The 20,685-nt window shown below is 53.0% G+C and overlaps 2 long non-coding RNA genes across 2 annotated transcripts; one reads left to right on the forward strand and one right to left on the reverse strand.

Annotated features, from left to right (window-relative positions):
• Positions 1 to 1,460: 1,460 nt before the first annotated feature.
• Positions 1,461 to 2,266, forward strand: LOC140690864 (uncharacterized). Its single transcript, XR_012066196.1, has 2 exons — positions 1,461 to 1,714; positions 1,813 to 2,266. It is a non-coding gene; the product is annotated as an uncharacterized lncRNA (long non-coding RNA).
• On the reverse strand, positions 2,137 to 6,731 carry LOC140690862 (uncharacterized). Its single transcript, XR_012066195.1, has 2 exons — positions 6,515 to 6,731; positions 2,137 to 2,512 (listed from the first exon to the last, which is right to left on the reverse strand). It is a non-coding gene; the product is annotated as an uncharacterized lncRNA (long non-coding RNA).
• Positions 6,732 to 20,685: the final 13,954 nt, after the last annotated feature.

Consider the following 20,685-nt stretch of genomic DNA (forward strand, 5'->3'; position numbering starts at 1 on the left):
GCGCCCTGGGCCTGGGACCTGTCGTATCAGCTTACGCTGCGGTCACAACCCTGGGGGTCCTGGCTCTCCCGGCAGAGGTCCCGGGGCTGCAGCCAGAGGGTCACCGCTGGCTGGTCTCAGCCGCCCTCGGCACCCCCCGCCCAGCTGGGCTGGGAGGGAGGAGGTGAAGGCCCGCGAGGCCCAGTGGGCGCCTCTCTTCAGCCCGCGGCCTGGGGGTGGCTCCCCGTCTCCCGTGCCCCTGGACCAGCAGGCTGGCGGGCAGCCTCCCTCCCATCTCAGCACGTGAGCACTTTTCCAGACGGGGGTCGTCAGTCTGCAGGCGCTGCCCACACCGGTGGGAGAAGGGACGGGGTAGGACACTCCCCACCTGGAAAAGCTGTCTGATCTCCCAGAACGTGGCCACGTGTGGGCCTGGGGCCCCTCCGCACCGCTCACAGCCCTGACCCGCCGTGTCCTGGCTGGACTCGGACGTCACGGCTCCCACTGCCCATCTGGGGGCCGATGTGGTGGTTCCTGACCCATTTGGTCTTGTCTCTGCCTCCCACGGTGACCAAAGTAAACTTAAGGCATTTTTGTCACTTCCCTGCCAGGTGCCGCAGACTCTGCCACCTCGGGGGCCCCAAATCTCTGAGTTCAGAGCTGCTCGGATGATTAGAAAACTCTTCACCGAGAATGGGATTACTTCCCGCAGGCCCCATGTCACCAGCCTGCTCAGGCCACCCCGGGATGACGGCTTTCCAGATGTGCCCGGTGTCTGATCACAAAAGCTCATCCCAGCCCGACCGCCCAGTGTGACTGAGCCAACTGCACACTGCTGTTCAGGAGGCTTGTCTGGGGACAATATTGTTTCCTACTAACTTCTGAGCAAAGATGGATTCTTCCCATAATGCAGTCATAAAGCCGTCATAAGCAGTAACTCTGGGTTTCTTGTGTGAGTTGTAAATTATCTGCTAAGTGGATAGAAAGCAGTTTAGCCCGTAATGCCTGGTATCGTCAAGGAACACCAGGAAGCAGAGCCCCACCTGTTCTCAGGGCTGCTGTTTCCGTGGGCGGGAAGCCCCGGCCCTCGTAGGACAGGGGGACCCAGTATTCCCTGGTGCCCAGACTGGGACGGGGACACTGCGTCAGTCACCTGCTGCCACAAGAATGCTGCATCACGAGTCACACAGACCCCTGGTGGCCTAAGCCACAGCCTTTGTCCTCAGGGGTCTGCAGACCCACTGAGGGTCGGGTCGGGCAGGCTGGCTCTGCGGGGCGGCGCTCCTGGTCTCGGGGCGCCCTCGTGAGTGGGCAGAGGGCTGGGGACTGCCTGGTCTGGGCTGAACGTGGCTGAGGGGTCTCTGTGCTTTGCGTCTCTTACCCCCGGGGCCGTGGGCCGGCCTAGGTCTGCTCCCACAACAAGCACAGGGGAGTCCGAGGGAACAGGACGCAGCAGAGGTCTCTGGCGTCCAGCTGGGAGCTGCCCCACGGCCCCTTCCCCTGCAGCTAGTGGCCAGAGCAGGCACGTGTTCAAAACTGAAGCCAGGGGAACGGGTGAGGATGCTCGAGCAGGGGAAGGGCTGAGAACAGCAGCACGACCGCTCATGGCCTCAACCTCAGACTTTCCAGCTGGTCCCCAGGCGGGGTCAAATCGCAGGTACCGGACAGGACTGAGCGAGAAGAGGGTCATCACAGACACTTAAAATCCGGCTCCACCCTGAGCTCGCAACATTCGGTGAGTTAGCGTGAGAGCGTGTGTGCGTGTGTGAGCACGCGTGCGTGTAAAACCTCTGCAGTTATCTTTCGTTTGAAGCAAGTGTGTTTTCATTACAGTTGACCCTTGAACAGCTCAGGCGTGAGGGACGCAAGCCGCTCGTGCAGCTGACAACCTGTGTCTAACGTTACCTCTGCAGCCACGGTTCCACATCCTCGGATTCCAGCAACCTCGGTCATGTAGTACAGGGGTGCTTATGTACTGAAACAAATCCGTGTATAAGTGGCCCCACAAAATTCAAATTCATATTATTCAAAGGTCAACTGTATACATTTTGAGGTATGAATGATGTTTTTTGTTTTTATGTGTCTGTATGTGTTACAAAAGTGTAACATTTTCCTTTATAGTTAAAATGCTTGCCAAAATAATTAATATTGTCTTAATCCAGTCGAATACCCAGATTGTATTCTAATTTTTCAGTTGTTCTCAAAATGTTATCTGCATTGATGTGTTACAACCAGAACCCCGCACTACTTTGGAAACTGATGATTAAAGGTCAGGACTCAGCCTTTATCCTGAGGTCGAAGACGTGGGTCCCCTTAAGGTGACGGGAGGGAGCCGCGGGTCTGACGGGCGTGGCGGCAGACGCAGGGCCAGCACGTGCTGCTCAGTGCTGCCCGGTCGTCTTCAGCTGCTGCTCCTTCTGTCCCAGGCTTTAAATATTTGGAATATTTCCCTGGACGCACGAGGTCCTGGGCTGCAGACGGGATGAAGACCCAGAGGTGGTGCAGGTGCCCCAGGACGCGGTTCAGGAGGAACCTGCCCGTGTTGAGAGGGAAGGGAGGCCGAGTGAGCACTGGCGCCTCGGGGGCCTGAGTGCAGGGGGACGTCTGTCTGGGGGTTGGAGGAGGTGGGAGCGCCGGCCTCAGCATCACACCTGGGAGGTGTCAGGTGGCCTCGGCAGGAACAAGAGTCACCACGGTGTCACCCTGTTTGCACCTGATTTCACCCTCCGTCCTCCCGAGCTGCTCCACCACCCCGGTCAGCTGACTCCTTCCTCACTGGAGCCTGGCAGGGACACCCGGTTTGTATAAAACGTCAGACACCCAAACACAGGGGAAGGGGCCTCAGGTCAGTGTCTGAAGTCACAGCAGCTCAACCCGCATACTGATGATAATGATGACCAGGCTAGTCCTGTCACTCAGTAGGATGTGTCCTTGGACAAGTGAATGAACCACTGGGCCTCAGTTTCCTCATCCACAAACTGAGGATAACCGACCCCACGTCAAGATGAGGACTGAGGGAACTGGTCCTGTAACTAGAGCTGCGAGCACGGCCAGCACAGAGTGAGCAGCGGTAATGCTGGGCTCCCCATCTGCATGCTGGCAGGGGAGCTCGGGGCCCTTTCCCTGGGGTGGGGGCCACAGGGGCCCGTGGGGAGCTCGGGGCCCTTTCCCTGGGGTGGGGCCCAGAGGGGAACAGGGGAGCTCGGGGCCCTTTCCCTGGGGTGGGGCCCAGAGGGGACCAGGGGAGCTCGGGGCCCTTTCCCTGGGGTGGGGGCCAGAGGGGACCGTGGGGAGGCCACTCGTTCCCGGGCCGCCAGGGAGGGGGCCCTGCTCAGCAGGAGGCTCTTTGCTCCTGTCGGCAGTCAGTGGGGAAGCCCAGCCGATGTCTACTACACATGCTGTTCTAATTCCACGTCCTGATCTTGCTACAGCAGGAAATCTTGTAGGTTTAGAGGCTAGATTCTCGACAAGAAAAGATAAAGGTGTCTCCAGCAGGGAGATCAGATGGAGAGTGAGGACTCTTTGTTAAGAGGTGTCACCGCAGCTGCCTTGTGGGGAAGACAGGCTTCTCTGTTTCAATCTCCTTTCCTTCAAATTCAGTCTCTCTCAGTTGCCCACATCACAAGCTCGTGTCCTGAGCCAGGGGCCCTACACTAGCACAGAGCCGCAAGGCACATCGACCAGAACAATGCCACGGCCATGTGGCTTCTGTGGGCCGTGATGTGGGAATGCTGAGAGATCAGGGACTTCAGGTGATAAACACCTCCTCCTCCTCCTGACCCTGCGCCTTAAAGCCCACCAACAGGGCTAAGATCAGGCTGTCCCTGGACACCCTGGGGAGATGCTCGGGGCACTAGGCGGGGTGAGTCTACGCGACTATGACCCTCAGGACAGTGCTGCAGGTGGTCAGGGTCAGGAGCGGACAGCAGCAGTGCTATGAGCTTCTGGAGGTGGGGAGACAAGATGCTAGAAGGGGCTTCATGAGGACGCGGACTAGGAGGGAGCCTGGGCATGCTGACGAAGGCTTGGGGGGAGGGAGGGAAATTCTGGGAACAGCCAAGGTGAGGACAGAATCCCAGGGACAGGGAGTCAAGACTCTCGAGGCAGATCAAGGGCACGTGGTGCAATACAGAGAGTGGGTAAGAGCATGGACACGGGGCCAGGCTGCTGGGTCTGAGTCCATACCCGACAGCTCATACCTGTTCAACATTAGGTGAGTCCCTTAACCTCTCTGTGCCTCAACTCCATCATCATTCAAATGAGGCTGGCGGCGATACTGCCTACAGACTTGCGATGATGTAAAGGAGCGATAGATTGGAAGCACTTAGAGCAACGTCTAGACTTCATGAGTACCACATCACAGATGGCTGTGATCACGGCGGTGCTGATGATAATGGTGACAACGAACAGGACGGAGACGATGACAAAGATGGCGATGATGATGGTGATGACCACAGTGATGTTGATGAGGATGGTGATGATTGCAACAGTGGTGACGATGAAAATAACGATGATGAAAGAAAAGAGCCCAGAATGGACATAACGTCCTCCCAGAATCACTCTTCAGGACAAACCCTGAGACCTAAGGCATCTAGAAGCCACTGCTCAGCCCCAGACACAACATCAGAAAAAAGCGACTCTCAAGGACTCAGTCAGAGGGCTGCTGGGAAATCAGCATTCCTCAGAAGAGCAATAGGAAATGTGGTTAAATAATCAAAATTAAATTTCTTTCAGTCTAGACATAAATAATTAGATTTTATAGAATTATAATCTGAAGTGCAATATACTATAGAATGTCTGACTATCTCTCAAATCTGATTTTCTTCCCTTGTAATTGACTAGTGGGATAGACTTGCCAAGATACACTGTTTACAACTGATCAGGGACGAAAGCTGATGTCCCCAACGTCTCAAATCTCAGAACATCCTGCTGATGCACAAATGATGCACACCATGTCACTGTAATAGAAAAGAACAAATCTGACTCCATTTTGGATCTGTTCCTTTGACTTTAACCCTGTGCTGTATTTCTCGTGGTGAGTCATACTGATTTTTCACTTTTTCGTAAAGGGATGTTGCCTAGAGCCTGAAATACATGGGACAGGCCATCCCTAAGGCTCTGATCTTTAAGCATAGAACACTTCCATTCATACAGAGATAAAAAGTTGCAGAGCAGAAAAATAGTATGTCTTGTTGGAAGTTTACAGGAACACCATGACCTGACCTACGTGGGCAGCTTCAAGAACAAAGGATTCAGACACCAAGAAGTTTGCGACAACCAACCACACCCCCTCCCCTTTTTAGTATAAAAGGAGCCTGAATTCTCACTTAGGGAAGATGGTTCTCCAGGACATTAGTCTGCCATCTTCTCGGTCTGCCAGGTTTCCAAATAAAATCATTATTCCTTGCCCCAAGACTCGTCTCCTGATTTACTGACCTGTCATGTGGCGAGAACACATTTGGACTCAATAATACCACTAACCTGAGGTCACAGTGCGTGGCTGACCTGGTCTACCCTGTGGAGGATAAAGGTGCACACCGACATCACACACCGCCCAGGGTTCATTGCTGGTCCCCAGCAGCCTGGCTAAAAAGCCATTAGCACTTGGACCACACTGTCCGCAGCTGTGGGGAGCGGAGCTGAGTGAGCCTCACTGACAGAGGAAGGGGCACCGGTATCTCATCTGGCCCAGAGCTGTGACCCTTCATTACAGGATCCAATCTCCCAAACCAGGCTCCCAGGGGCTCCTGGATATTTAACTCATTTGCAAGCTTTTCTGCAGCATGAGTGTGCAAAGTCTGGCAGCTTTGGTTCATTCCTGCAGTTCTAGGGACATGAGAAAGCAGCAGCTTTGGGCCCAAGCAACCCCTGCCTGGGTGTGGTTCTGTGTTCTCTGTATAAATAGGAACGTTTCTGAATTTGCACACAGGAGTCATGCATGGGTGTGGTGTGTGTGCATCTGTGTGGTCATGCCTCGTCTGCAGGTGTGTCTCCGTCTCTGCCTTTGCCCAGGATATGTGTGTTTGGTGTCTTGTGACCACGACGAGTTTTCTCTGGACAAGGCGCGGCCTCCTGGCCTGGCTTCTCCTCCCATCCCTCTGCAGCCCATCAGCAGGACACACATTTAAAGGACAAACCAGACCCCCTCACTCCCTGGTTAAACCCCTCCCACGGCTCCCACGTCAGCAGGGCCGGCAGTTGCAAGGACGGGTTAAGGAGGGCACATGTCAGCGTCCCACCCCCGGGCCTTGCTGGGAGGGGCCCCTGCGTCAGCAGGTCTGGGCGGGTCAGGGCCGCGCACTCCCCACCGGCTCCGGGTGAGGCCCCGCTCCCGCTGGGAGGCCAGGGCGGACGGCAGGACGCGCTCAGGCCCTTCGTGGGCAGAGACTCGGGCTGCGCGGCTTGGGGGGAACACACGCCCGCCGCCCGCCGGGGCGGCTCCAGGGAGGGCCCCGCCCCGGGCCCCACAGCCGCCCGCCGCCCCGGGAACCGGGCCCCAGCGAGCCGCCCCGCACCCCCACCCCAGGCCCGGTACCTCCGCGGCCCACGGGGCCAGCGCCGGCTTCCTCTTCCGGTGCGGAGGCTCACGGGAGCTTCCGGTCGGCGGCCCGGGGCACGTGGCGGGGCCCTGCGCTGTCCGCCCGGGCCGGCAGCCCCGCGGGAGGGGGTGCCCCGGGGGGAGGGCCTCGCGGGCGGCCCGCAGGCCCCTCGGGGCTCCCCGACCCGCAGCCCCGTGCTGCGAGGACTTTCCCCCCCGCCCTCGGGCGGGGCCTCGCCCCGACGCCACGCCCGCAGGGGGGCCTTCTCTGACCGCCCGGCTCCAGGACACCGCGCCCAAACCGAAGGCCGCCAGTACTGAGCACGTTCCAGAGATGCTTCACACCCGCGCTTCCGCCTGCAGCGCGAAGTTACAAGACGTCCTGCTGCTTCCGCAAGATGAGTCTTCACCGACCCAGACTCCGCGACGCGCGAAGATCCCGGCCACGGACGCTCCGTGCAGGCGCGGGGCTCCTCCAAGAAGGAGCGCTCTGGGGACAAAACTGAGCCTCTTGGTCGAATATACGCGTGGTGTGGGGGGGCCAGGGGGGCTTCTTCGCAAGATCCCTTTGAAGTACTTTTTCTCTGGTGCGGCCGGGGCGGGAAAGGGGCTGAGCCGGCACGTGGTCACTGCGCGCAGAGGGAGTGGGCAGTCAGTGTAGAGAGTTCACTGTGTGCATGTGGCCCAAGGAAACGGAAGTTGCGATATGGCACGCGGTGGGACCCTGGCACGTACTCATCTAGGTATTAAATCCAGATACATACGCTCAGTTTGCAGAGAGGGAGTGGGAGAGCTACTTTAAAACATTTGGGTCATTCCTGTCAAGGAGTCTGTGTCCCAAATGCAGACGAACCAGAGGCTGGGGACCTGCTGTCCCCTCATCTGTCTCCGGGGGATGACTATCCCACCATTCTGAGGTGATTCAGTGTTTTAAATTGTGTTTTTCACTCAAAATGGCCCTACGGATGAGGCATGTATTTCATCTTATGCTCAGCAGAGAAAAAAATGAAAACCAAAAACTGATCTGGTCCAATGCCGGCCTACTCGTGATTTTTAAGACACTCTGTTTAAACCTAAACCCTGTGTAAGATGCGGATCCCGTGCTGTCATTACGTTGGCTGCCCGTGTTTGTGTGGCGCCCCTGCAGAGCTTCCGCCTGGCCGCTGAGGCTCCACCAACTGGGCGCGGAACAGGATGGTGTGAGAATCCTGGCTCCACCCCTCCCTGGATGTGTGGCCAGCTCTGTCACCTCCCAGTGCCTCAGCTTCCTCACTGGTAAGTTGGCTGATAGTGGTACCCACCTCACTGGGAGAGGACTGAATGAGATCATCCATCTCAGCCCCTTAGCGCAAAGGTCTGTCACCCAGGAGGTGCTCCAAAAATGTGACGGTTATTAATTTCATGTGCACAAGATGGACCTAGCGGTAAAAGATGTAGAAATAGTTTGGGAATTTGTCCTGGTATATTTCAGGCACTTGTGAATGAAGCACTAGGCTGAAACGCGTTTATCACCTGCTTTCTCATAGCTAGGACCCTGGACTCAAATATTTCTTACTGTTTAATAATATTTTTGTTCCTCGTGTGGCTGCCTCAGCCTGTATTTCTTACTGACTCAGTCCTAATGCTTAAGCCTAGACTTTAGGAGAATAACAGAAACTGAAACTGTCGCTGTATTATTTGTTCTTTTAGATTAAAATTTATTTTCGGATTCCCTACAATCTTGCCTTTCACACATGCCTGTGGGTTATTAAAGGGTAGTCAGAGCGTGCCTTTCATTTCTTCGTATCTCCTTCCTCCAGCTTGTCATCTGGAAGGAAGTTTGTCATTTTCAGTCAGCTCACAGGAGATGATTTTTAATTTATACCTGAGTGAGAGCTGACATTGTTTAACCTCGGCCTCCTCCGTGTTCCCTCAGCATCCCCTGTCGGCCAGTATCACCTCTCTCCCTCCCTCCCTCCCTCTCTCTCTCTCATTTTTCTTTTTCGTAGTCACACATGGGAGGCAAACTTAACCCATCCCAGATGCAGTGGCCCATCCCCCCAGGAATCCCCCAGCAGCCTGACAGCAGGGCATCTCCCCTTCTTTGGTTTCTCACACCTACTCTCCCACCTCCCACCATCCAGCACCCCTGCTCTCTGAGACCTCAGACCTCTCAGGAAGGTCTGTCTCCTCCACCCCACCCCCAGGAGAGCCCTGCAGCTTCTCCCAGACTCAGGGAGATGCCAGGGGTGAGGCCAGCAGCTGTGGAACACAGCAGAGGTTTGTCACATTGGTGAGAACGCAGCCGTCTTCTGGGAATCCAACTGATAATGTCGGGGGCGAAGCCAAAATGACCTCCGTCCTGGAATCCACGTGGGGCAGACTTCCTCTCTTGGCCCCTGACTGTCTCCTAGGACCTTGCTGTGGGTCCCCTGCCACAGGACACAGGACGTTCTGGGATAGAGCCCAGAGCTGGTGCAGCTGGCGACGGCAAGGGAAGAGCAGAGAAGTTCCCTCGTACAAGAGGGATGACTGGATGTGGCTCAGACCTGCCGGTCAAAGGGAAGCGACCCCCCGCCTGAGAACCTTAGGAGAGCGCGTGAGAAGCACAGAATAGAAGGACTAACGTTCTTAGCAAAATAAACCTTCAGATGTGTCCTTTCCACAGGACACAAAAGCACACACACAACAGCCTTGTAGGAAGGAAAATCACTTCAGCAAATCATACGTACATTTTCCAAATCTAGGTCCTTTCCTCACCATTTCTAGGAGGCTGTCTGTTGATTCTCTGCCCAGGTTGCTAAGCTAAGGATAGCCTGGCACTCAGCACGTGGGTAATTAGCTCTCAAGATTCTGGTTCGTGGTGCTGGCGATTTGGGGCAGGACTCACCCTGTCCTAATGCAGGGTAAACCCTGACAGCTGGGTTTTCTCTTTGTGTAATGCAAGCGCCTGACAAGCTTTGACTGCCAAGACACCCACTTCAAAGAGGCATCCACTTCAAAGATAAACACAAGAGCCAGGCCACCCCCGTCCACTGGGGCTCCTTTGATTTTAAAGATCTTGGTTGAAGTTGGTAACTGATCACTTGGATGCTTGTTTTTTTCTCTTTCTGAGCTTTAAAGCCCCACTCTTACTTTTTAATGTACTTTTTAAAAAATATTATTATTTTTTGTTGAAGTCTAGTCAATTTACAGTGTTAATTTCAGGTGTACAGCAGAGCAATTCAGTTATCCATGTATATACATATTTTTTTCAGATTCTCCTCCACTACAGCTCACAAGAAACTGAATATAGTTCCCTGCGCTATATGGTCCCATTTTTATTTTTTTTAATTCACCAATAAAGAGTGAGCCCTTGAAACCCCAGGCACCCACCCTTGGCCCCAGGAAAAGCAGAACCCCAGTGCTCTCTCTCTCTCTACCTATGACCTCACAGTGTGGCCCCAGGTGTACCATGTACCTTCCAGAGCATGTAAGTAATAAACCATTTTTTCCCAAAGTTCCCTGATGGCCTGAAGGGCGTCTTGTCATCATACATAAGAACCATGAGGCCCAGTCATAACTGGGTCACTGACAGGCTGAGACTGGGGGGTGCTGGGCCTCTCTTCGTGTACTAATTACCTACGTGTGTGTCCTTTGGTGGGGAAATATCTATTCACATCTCTTGCCCATTTTTAAATTCGGTTCTTGGCTATCTTGTGGTGAGTTTCAGAACCTCCTTGCTCACTGTGGACCCCGGACGCTTAGCACATGTGTGGCTGGTCGACACTTTCTCCGCTTTGTGGGTTGTCTATTCACCCTCTTGATAATGTTCTTTGAAGCACAGATTTTTTTCAATTTCCATGAAGTCCTATTTCTGTTTTCCTTTGTCACCCACGCTTTTGGGGTCATACCTAAGAATCCACTGCCTTCACGTGGCAGGCACTCTGGGAATATCAGCTGCAGGATGAATAAGGCTCCATCTTCCTCAAGGTCCAGGAGGCTGTAGCAGTGACCCCCAGATGCCTGGGCTGGGGCTGAGCCACACCCATTCAGCACTACCCTCATCTTCCCATGGTGCCCTCCCCGCCGCCCCCCTCCAGTACTGCACGCACCACACTGATCACAGTGTCCTTGCGATGGTACAGGCCTGTCCTATATCCCCATTAAATGTAAAATCATGACAGTTGCTGGAACTCAGTCCCCATGTAGGTACAGTTATAGGTAAACAGTGCCTGTCTCCTAGGCCGGTGTAAGGACTGAGATGACTCAGTGCCACTCAGTGCCGGTGTTCCCTGCCACATAGCAGAGCTCTCACCAGTGTTGGTTCTTTTCACACATCAACTCCAAGGCCTTTCCCCCAGGGTCTGTGGGGTGAGTTATCATGTGATCTCCAGGCAGGAAATGTTCATCATCCCTAGTGGTCAATGGAAACAACTTGCATTAATTTACAAACCTGGACACTGACCAGTAGCAGACATGAAGTGGTTCTGTGTAAAGTCCAAATGGGGTTCTGAGTATTTGCTTCACTGAATTTTTTCTAAATTTATTCTACTATGTATACCTTTAAATGTGAGTGTCCTTTCTTAAATTTACCCTGTGCTGACAAAGATTTTAATATTTATTTTTCCTGAATATTTAACTTCATCAAATCGTTGTGGATCTCCGCTCACCTCATCTTTCTGACCTAACTGAAAGTCTACCCGGGTTGAGTAGCAGATTCTCTGAGCATCAGATCCTTTGTGTATAAATAGGGAACCCTCCACTCAGAGGTGAGAACACTCAGCAGAAATGCTTTAAACCATATTCATGAGTTTTGAAAAACCACAGAAAAAATGCCCCTGAAAGTCCAGAGTAGAGATTAAATGGAAGACAATGCTGAATGAAACTGCCCGGCTCTGAAACGAAGAGAGAACACTAAAGTGCAAATAAACACACAAATGAAATTTTTAAAGACTGATTGGAAGTAAGAAGAGTAAACACGTTAGAACTAATAAAAGAGATTTACCAGAAGCAAAGAATAAATAAATCCTAATCTTTGCAGGATAGGGTGTTAGAGAAAATGCGGGCTCTGGCTCCGAGCCCTGGAGTGCAAGATACCAGGGCGATAGCTAAGTCTGTGCAATAGATTAGCTACATGTGGTTGAGAAGAAACCTTTGCCTGCTGCCTGACCCTCCCGTCCCACTATGAGAGCTAGTTTTGGTAGCGCATGCAAAGCAAAGGTGTGCAGCAGTCACTTGCAATCCCCTCATCTCTGTGACTTAAAACACTGTCCGTTTCTTGCCTGCACCTCGTGTCCATCATGGACTGACAGGGGTGCTCCGATTGCCATAGTTGCCCCCGGACCCGGGCTGCTGCTGCCCGTCACCCTGTCAGAGGTGGGAGGAGCCTGACAAGGACGTCAGATGCTCTGGGAAAGAAGTGAGTCCTGACCTCCTTCCAGCAATCCCATCACTCCAGGTGGGTGAGACCGACTCCAAGGCACGGGAATGAGATACGCTCTCCAATGGGGCTCCACCCTGTGCTGGGCAGGCTCAGGAGGGAGCATCAGGGGCAGATGAGAGGTCCGGGAGGGCTTCCCAGGGGGCTCAGGTGAGGCAGCCTTGTCCATGAGAGGCTGAGCCTCAGACGTTTCTGGAGGCGGGAGGAGGTCTGAGCGCTATGTAGGGCTCAGCCCCTGCCTTCGGGTTCCTGCTCCTTCACTGCTGTGTGGGTTCGCCCCAGCAGCACCGAGGGCAGGTGGCAGGGCAGCCAGTCTGCGACTTCCTCCACTTAAGGACAGACCTGTCACCATGGGACTGTGCTCGCCTCCTCTGGACACAGAACTGTGGGTGCAGTTGTACCCCCATCTTACAACTTACTTTAGGAGCCTCCACACCAGAATCTCTCTTTCTGATTCTAAAGCTTTGCATCTCATTAGGCAGCATTTCCAGTCCAAATCGAGAGGCGAGTCCCAGGACTGGGGTTTCGCTCCACCGCACACATCCATAGTCTGCAGTTCCCTGATACCTGGGACCGCCTGTGGATGATTCATCAGCTCCCGAGTTTATGAATCAGGTTAGAAATTCAAATTTCATTAGAGACTCAAGATCTTTCAGAGTTCAGTATAAATTATATTCCGCTAATGCACAAAGCCCCCAGTCTTCATGCTGATACACTCAGGGCTAAACCTTCCAACTACGAAAGTACCATTTTAAGGAGCACATTACAGTGAGCTCAGAGAGGCGTGAGCCCGTGGCTGGGCTGAATCTGCAGGACCAGAGAAAGGGCAGGACGCGGGGCAGGGTGGCCGAGCTCTGGCCAGAGCTGCCCAGCAGGCCTTAGTCCCAGCCAGTCCCAGGCTCTGGCCGGGGTCAGCGGGTCTCAGAGATGAGTGTTAATGGGGAGGGTATAGTTCAAGTGGCAGAGCACATACTTGGTAAGCATGAGGTGCTGGGTTCAGGTACCTCCTCTAAAAATACACCTAATTACCTTCTCCCCTAGCATAAAATAATTAAATACAATAATAAATAAATAAAATATTTTTTAAAAAAAGATGTGTGTCCAAGACCAGCAGTGGGGGCCAGGCTGCATCCTTCTTCTTTACCCATCAGGGTCCCCATGTGGAGATGGTGGGGGGCCTCCAGGGCACTGACCCAGCTTCTGTGGAGGACATCTTCCTGCGTCCACCTCTCCTTCTAGGAGCCCCCAAGTTGCATCAGGGAATCTGTGCCCCACGCTCAAACCTGTGATCCAGCTGGGGCACCCTTCGTTCCAGATGGGGCTGTGTCCTAGGCGGGTCAAGCGAAGCCCTTCCCTGAATTCAGTGATTGGGCTAGAGCTGGTCACATGACCTCTGTGTGTCCAATCAGTGAGCACAAGGACTTGCTCCAGGACCAATAGGAAAGGCTCTTACAGTTCCACGGGCTGTATCCTGGCTGCACTTGATTGGGTGAGAGATGGTCACATGACCTCAGCATGTCCAATCAGAGTGAATGTCAGGGTTTGTCCCAGGGCCAGTTAGAAAGGCTCTTACAGTTCCACTGGCGGTATCCTGGCCGCACTGATTGGTTGAGGGATGGTCACATGACCTCATTCAGTCCAATCACCAGGAGCGCCAGGCCTTGCCCCGGGCCGACAGGAGCGCCTCAGCCCCGAGAGGAGGCGAGGACGGGACGCTGCCGCCGCCTTGTCACCGTGGAGGAGCCGGGAGGAGCCTGGCGGGGAGACTGGGGCCTGTTAGCGAAGCCAGGCCGCGTGAAGGCAAAGATTTGAGCTGGAAGAAGGAGCAGACTGAGTCCTGACGAGACCACTGGAGCCCTGGATCCAGCCGCGCCTGAAGCTGGGCCTGCGCTGCCGAGACCGCAGGTCAGGAGCGCACCAACCGCCCCCCTTTTTCCTGAGCAATTTCGAGGTGCGTTTCTGCCCCTCTGGGGCGAGGAGTCCTCGTTAGTACAGAGGGGGCGGGGCGGGGCCCAGAACGCGGACGGTGCCCTTCCCGGCGCCCTGGCCCCGGTGTCCCGTCTGAAGGGGGGTCAGGGAGCCCGTCCTGGGGGTGGGGGGTCGGGGGCGCCGGGGCCGCGGGGGGTGAGGGTCACCCCCGCCGGGACACCCCCTTCTCCCGCCACCCTCCCCCTCCGCTCGAAGAGGCCGAGATGGGCGCTGGTCTAGTCCACGGCCTGAGCTGCCGCCGACCTGGAGTCTAGTCCTCGCGAACGAAGGGACACGGGTCAGGGAGGAAGGGTTCTGCCCTCGGCTGGGCGGGGGTCCCTGCGGGGCCCTGGGGTCGGCGCTGCAGCGGAGCGAGAGCCCTCTCGTGTGATGTACTCACGCCACAGCCAGGAGTTCTTGGCTTCCCCGGGTCAGAAGCGTGAGTGAGCTGGGCTTTGAGGAAAACAAAGAGAGGCGGGTCTCAGCCTCATGATGACAGAGGTGGGCTCTTGAGGACCTGGAGCTTCAAGTTTTCTGTGTCTTTCTCTCTGCTGCCCCTCACGCTAAATTGGGGGAGATGCTGTGTTACTGAGGGCTCACGGGCAGCACTCACAGAGGTGACACGCCTGGGTTACACTGGCAGTGCCCAGGTGCAACACACGGGTAGTGATCATACCAGGAACACACGTGTGACAGCTGTAAGCATCACCCCGAGTAACATGCAAGTAGCATGAACACAGGACACACAGATGTCACAGGGGCGGCACCACACAAACCAAAACACACGGAGAATCCCGGGGAATAACCCGCGACAGCTCACGTGAGAATCACGCACACTGAGCATGTGAAAATGTCCACACGGAGCAGCAGGCTCAGGTGACGCAGAGGTGCCGCACACACAGGCTGGACGCAGGCAGCACACACAGACCGCGTACCGCAGTGGCGTGCACACCCAGGGACAGACCAGGAGACCCCCAGGACCCCAGCGCACGGGGGGCATGCACAGATAACACGGGGCGCTGCTGCAGTCAGGTGACACAGAGGCCGCATGAACACAGGTAACGCGGCCCACCTAAGTGAGCGCAGCACAGGGGAAAGGCTAGAACTTGAGCCGGGCAGTGCCCACACAGGCAGCGCACACATGCACACACAAGATGCACACTCAGGCTGCACGGGGAGGCTCGTGGTCAGTGACACACGGCGGCGGCACTGCAGCCCGAAGGCGGCGCGCACACAGCCCCCACCCAGGCAGCACAGAGGGGAAGCAGCCGCAGAGAGAGCACAGCCGCTGGGAAACACACACGTAGCACGGAAACCAGGGAGACGGCACACGGAGGGTTCACACAGGTAACACACACACGCAGCATCACACGTGAAGGACGTGCGTAGGTGATGCTCGATGGCAGCCCGCAAGTCACACCCATAGGCAGGTCACACAGGAACCAGACGGGTGCGGCACAGGCAGCTCCCAGTAGTAACAGCCACCGTGCGCAGGACACACACCCAACGTGGGCGGCGCACCTGTAACAGGTGCACAAGCTGACACCAGCTCTGGATTCAGACATAAGATTGGAAAAGGCCAGCTAGGGGCCCAGTATCCCTTCTAACCTGAGAGTCACGTGCTCTGGGCTAGACACTTGGGGAATCACGTTCAAAATCATCATCCTTCCACCCTTCACAGAGAACGTCAAGGTGTTTGAATAAAATAACCCACCTGAGTCCATTCTTTTCCAGTTTTATGGGTGCAGTAATATTTTGCAGTGAAGCCTTTATCTCTTTGATTTAAAAAAAAAGAGCTTATGCAGAAGTTCCTTGTTAATTTACTTCATAAATCCTCCCCAGTTACGTCCTGCTGCCCAGGCTTACCCAGTGCCCCTTCCATTATCAGGAGGGACTTAATTGGGATGTATAATTGCCAAACTGGGATGTGCAGAGACCCCCAGCTCCTAGGATGCCCTGGGCATCCCCAGGAATCAGGATATGCTGATGTGAGATGAAGGAACACTCGTGTTTGCTGCATCCACTGCTGACAGCTCAGGAAAAAGACGAGGCCAGGGACCCTCACGAGGAGGTTATCAATGAAGGATGGAGAGTAGCGCTGCACTTGGACTTTCCGTCCTGGGTGCATTTTCTCCTCTTCACCTCTGAAGTGGCCTGAGGATGCTCTCCTTGCTATGTCAGCACTCATGAAGCTGCAGACACCTTGCCAGGGTGGGGCCGATGGAGTTAGTTGACCCTGGGAAGTGGTGTCATCTGCCAGGTCCCCAAGGGGAGCCCTCACCCACAGATAGGGTGAGGAGGCCGTTTCACAGGTGTTTGCCTGTGAGGCCACTTTGAGCCAAGTTCCCTCCCTCCCTCCCCTTTCCTTCACACAACATGCACAGGTTAGCAAAAAGGAGGGGAAAGACTTACGTTCTGGGTGAAAATCCATTAAATTTCCCTGTGTTCCATGTTCCCTGCTGCATGGCATTGGCCAGAGACCAGCTCTGCCGCTGGGACTCAGGAACCATGACCTGTCCCTGGCAGCGATCGTGCCCCGTGGATACAGCTCAGCCTTGGACTCCTTGAGAAGGGAAAGGTCCTTCTACAAACTTCCCTGAGAGCCCAACTCAGCATGATAGGGCCGAGACCCCTCCCCCTTTGCACCCTAACTCCAGATGCCCCAGTGCTGCCCACTATGGGACGGGCGTGGGAACTGGGCTGTTTTCACCACGGGAGCTCTGCCCAAGCTCACCCTCAGTTCCATTTCTAGACCGTCACTGGTCCCCAGTGTTCTCAGCAGAGCACAGAGAACTGAGAAAAGAGGCTCTGTGTGAATTAAAAGATGCAGTCAGGCTCTCAAAAGACATCAAAGTCAATTTCAGTTTTCAAGAAGAAAAAGGATTTGTGAAGCAGCTTTGCAGTTAGCCTACAGTATCAGCACCCAAATCCTTTCAGCGCCATCTCCATCTTCTCAGTTGTGAGGCATGGTCTCAGCACAGAGTGACTCCTGCCTTAGTTTTCATTAGACACTTATAACGTTCAAAAACATTTAGAGGGAAGAGGACACTCCCATTTAGGAATAATTACATGCCCATTGACTGTACTCCATGGTGTGTATGACCCAACCCCTGTGCCAGCCACAGGCCTTGCCTGGTTACCAGCCTTGGTGCTGAGGGGGTTCGATGATGAGCACCCTCCCAGGTGGGCGGTCTGGAATACAGACCATCACACTGCAAGAACAGAATGCCACAGGTGACTGTTCCTGACGAATTAGATGGGAAGTTCTCAATAAAATACTAGAAAACCAAATGCAGCAGCACATTAAAAAGATCTCTTAACATTACCAAGTGGGATTTATCCTTTGGATACAAGGATCACTCAGCATATGCAAACCATCCAGTGTGATACATCACATTAACAGAAAGAAGGGGAAAAAAGTCATATGATCATCTCAATAGATGCAGCAAAAGCGTTTGACAAAATTCAACATCAATTCATGATTTAAAAAAAAAAACTCTTTAAAAGTTAGGTATAGAAGGAAAGTACCTCACATAATAAATGCCATATATGACAAGCCCGCAGCTGACATCACGCTTAACAGTGAAAGGTTGGAAGTTTTCCCTCTAAGATCAGGAACAAGACAAAGGCACCCATTCTCACCATTCTATGTCAGCATGGTACTGGAAGTCCTAGCCAGGGCAATCAGGCAAGAAGAAGAAATAAAAGGTATCATAATTTGAAAGAAAGAACTAAAATGATCCCTATTTGCAGATGACATGATTTTATATATAAAACATTACAAAGACTCCAAAAAGTTATTAGATCTAATCAACAAATTAGGTAAAGTTGCAGGATACAAATTTAACATAAAAAGTCAGTAGCATTTTTACTTAGTAACAACAAATCAGAAAAATAAATCTTAAAAGTACCATTTATAGTAACAGCAAAATCAATAAACTACTTAGGAATAAATTTAATCAAGGAGGCAAAAGATCTCTACACTGAAAATTACAAAATATTAGCCAAATAAACCAAAGAAGACACAGATAGGTGGAAAGGTATCCCAAGTTCATGAATTGGAAGAATTAAATATTGTTAAAATATCCATATTATCCAAAACCATCTATAGATTCAATGTAATTCCTGTCAAGATTCCAATGGCATTTTTTACAGAAGTAGAAAAAATCCTAAAATTTATATGGAACCACAAAAGACCCCAAATATCCAAAACAATCCTGAAAAGAAAAAAATCTGAAGGCATCACTCTTCCTAATTTTAAGGTGTGTTATAAAAATAGAGTACTCAAAACACTATGGTACTGGCATAAAAACAGACACACAGACCAATGGAAGAGAATCGAGAGTCCTGAAATAAACCTGTGCATATATGGTCAACTAATATTTAACAAGGGAGCCAAGAATCCTCAATGCAGAATTAGTCTACTCAATAAGCGGTGCTGGGAAGTTGGATATTCACATGTAAAAGAATGAAACTAGAGCCCTATCATGCCTCACAAAGATTAACTCAGAATGATGAAAGACTTAGCTGTAAGGTCTCACACCATTAAACTCCTCGAAGAAAATGTAGGTGAAGAGCTCCTTGACGTGTACCCCGGCAGTGATTTTTTGATGATGACGCCTAAAGCACAAGCAACAAAATCAAAAACAAATGGAACGACATCAAACCAAAAAGCTCTAGCCAACAAAACCATCAGCAAAATGAAAAGACAACCTATGGCATGGGAGAAAGTGTTTGCAAACCATCTGTCTGGTGAGGGGTTAATCTAACAGGTGAGGGTCGCAGAGCAAATATGAGGTGAGATACAGCTCTCGTCAGAGCTGAGAGTCTCATTGGGGAAGGCATGTGTGCCCACACATGCGTGCACACACGCACACACACACGAGGATAATGAAATGGATAGTTCTAGGCCGAAATGGACAGACTGGGAAAGGTGTGGCCCTGCAGTGGTGGAAAGAGATCTTCCGGTCTAGAGCCATGGTTTACGGGGGAGGGAAGGCAGTCAAAGCAGGTGAGATTCTCTGGGACTTGAAGGATGGGTGCTTGCTGTTGCTGGGTTGCTCCACTGCAGATCTGTTCCATTGGGCCGCCTTCTTTTATAACTGAACCTGCATTTTCCTTGGTGAGCCATTATCCACCCCCATGTGCTATCTGGTTCCTCTCCTGGATCTAAGATGGCTGCGTCACCCAAGCCCAGCTAGCTGAATCATTACATCTCTAGCCAGAGATTGGCCCAAAGATGAAAGTGTAGCACTGGGTGGACCAGTGAGACTCAGCCCTGGGTTTTTCCTTTAACTGATTGAGAAAGAAGAAACTGATCTTTCCGAGAAGATGCAAATATTAGTGAGACTCAGATCCAGGCAGCTATCTTGGTACCACGTGGGGAGAGCCAAGGCACAAACGGAGAAGTCAGATCTGCAAGATGGGAAAAAGAAGACAAATCTTGATAATGTCACTCGCGCCCCTGGAGTGAGCATGCCTGAAGCCATGGCCCTGGGTGTTTTTGTTATATGAGGCAGTAAATTCTAGTTTTTACAACAGACTCTTGAAGTTGTGTTTCTGCCACTTGAGACTGAATTAAGACAAAATAAATCTGCCTGGTGTTTTCAATGCCACACCAGAGTCTGCTTGGGGACTGGGAGTTGGAAGAAAGCTCTCACACTAAGAATAAAGTTCTTAAAACTTGCTCTGGATCAGCCATCAATCATTCTGCAGAGGAAAGGCCCTACATTCAAAAAACAGCTCTGGGAACTCCAGCTTGACCGTAGGGAACCTTCATCTGTCTCTTTCTCTTCCAGAGGACACTGTGTAGCTTAGAGGCATTTATAAGCTAATGTGTTTATGAACCTCAAACAGGGAGGTGGATACCCAGCATTTCCCGCCCCCGTTGTCTGGGGAGTTTGTTCTGAAGGGCACACATTAAAAACGGGCCTTTCTCCACTTCCTCACGCACAGGTGAATTATGAGGATCTTTTCTTGCGAAACTGACTTTATTTCTGAAAAGAAAAAATAACCCACTCGTAGCTGCTCAGAAAGCAATGCCTCCTCCGAGGTCTATGAACGATGCAGCCGCTGTGAGCGCAGCATCCCCCCCTCTGCTCGCTTTGCCAGTGGAAGGCTCAGGAATCCCAGCCCGGGGTCTGGGGCTGGTCCGCATCTGCATTCATGGTCCAGTGCGAGGGAACTGGACCCACGGGCAGGGCTGGTGCCCAAACAGGCGCAAAGAGCTGAGACCGCAAGCTTCCTCTCTGTGAGGAAGCTGACGTCCCTGAGGCCCCACTCATGGGGAACAGGACCCACGGACTCCGTCAGGTGGGCGCTCCTGGACTCCACGCACACAGCACAGACCCAGCTTCAGGCTCTGGAAATGCTGTGAGGACCCCTGCGAGTACTGAGGCCTCCATCTCCAGAGCAGAGGGGCCGGGGGATGAGTGGAGGTGCACTGACACTGGGCATTCATTGATCCAAATGGTTTGGCTCCCAAAGAGCCTCCGAACCAGACCCTCTCTGGAGATGAAGCCCAGGGCTTTCCAGAGCATCGGGGCGTCAGGACCAGCAGGGACAGGACTGCACTGTGCGCCTCCTGCTGGAGCTGCGGCTCCCAACCCTGCAGATGAGAGCGACTGCAGGGTCAGCCTGAGCTTTTCACACGTGGCTTTCCTTTATCTCCACTGCGAATTGAGTCCTTCCTGTTCTGTCTAGAACACCATCTGTCCTCTGCAGTGAGGACAGTCTTAGACTCTCCCAAGTCCTACCTTGATTAAAACTTTGAAATTGCAATGAAAGGGAAATGGAAAAC

Source organism: Vicugna pacos, chromosome 32, assembly GCF_048564905.1.
Source record: "Vicugna pacos chromosome 32, VicPac4, whole genome shotgun sequence".
Taxonomy (NCBI): domain Eukaryota; kingdom Metazoa; phylum Chordata; class Mammalia; order Artiodactyla; family Camelidae; genus Vicugna; species Vicugna pacos.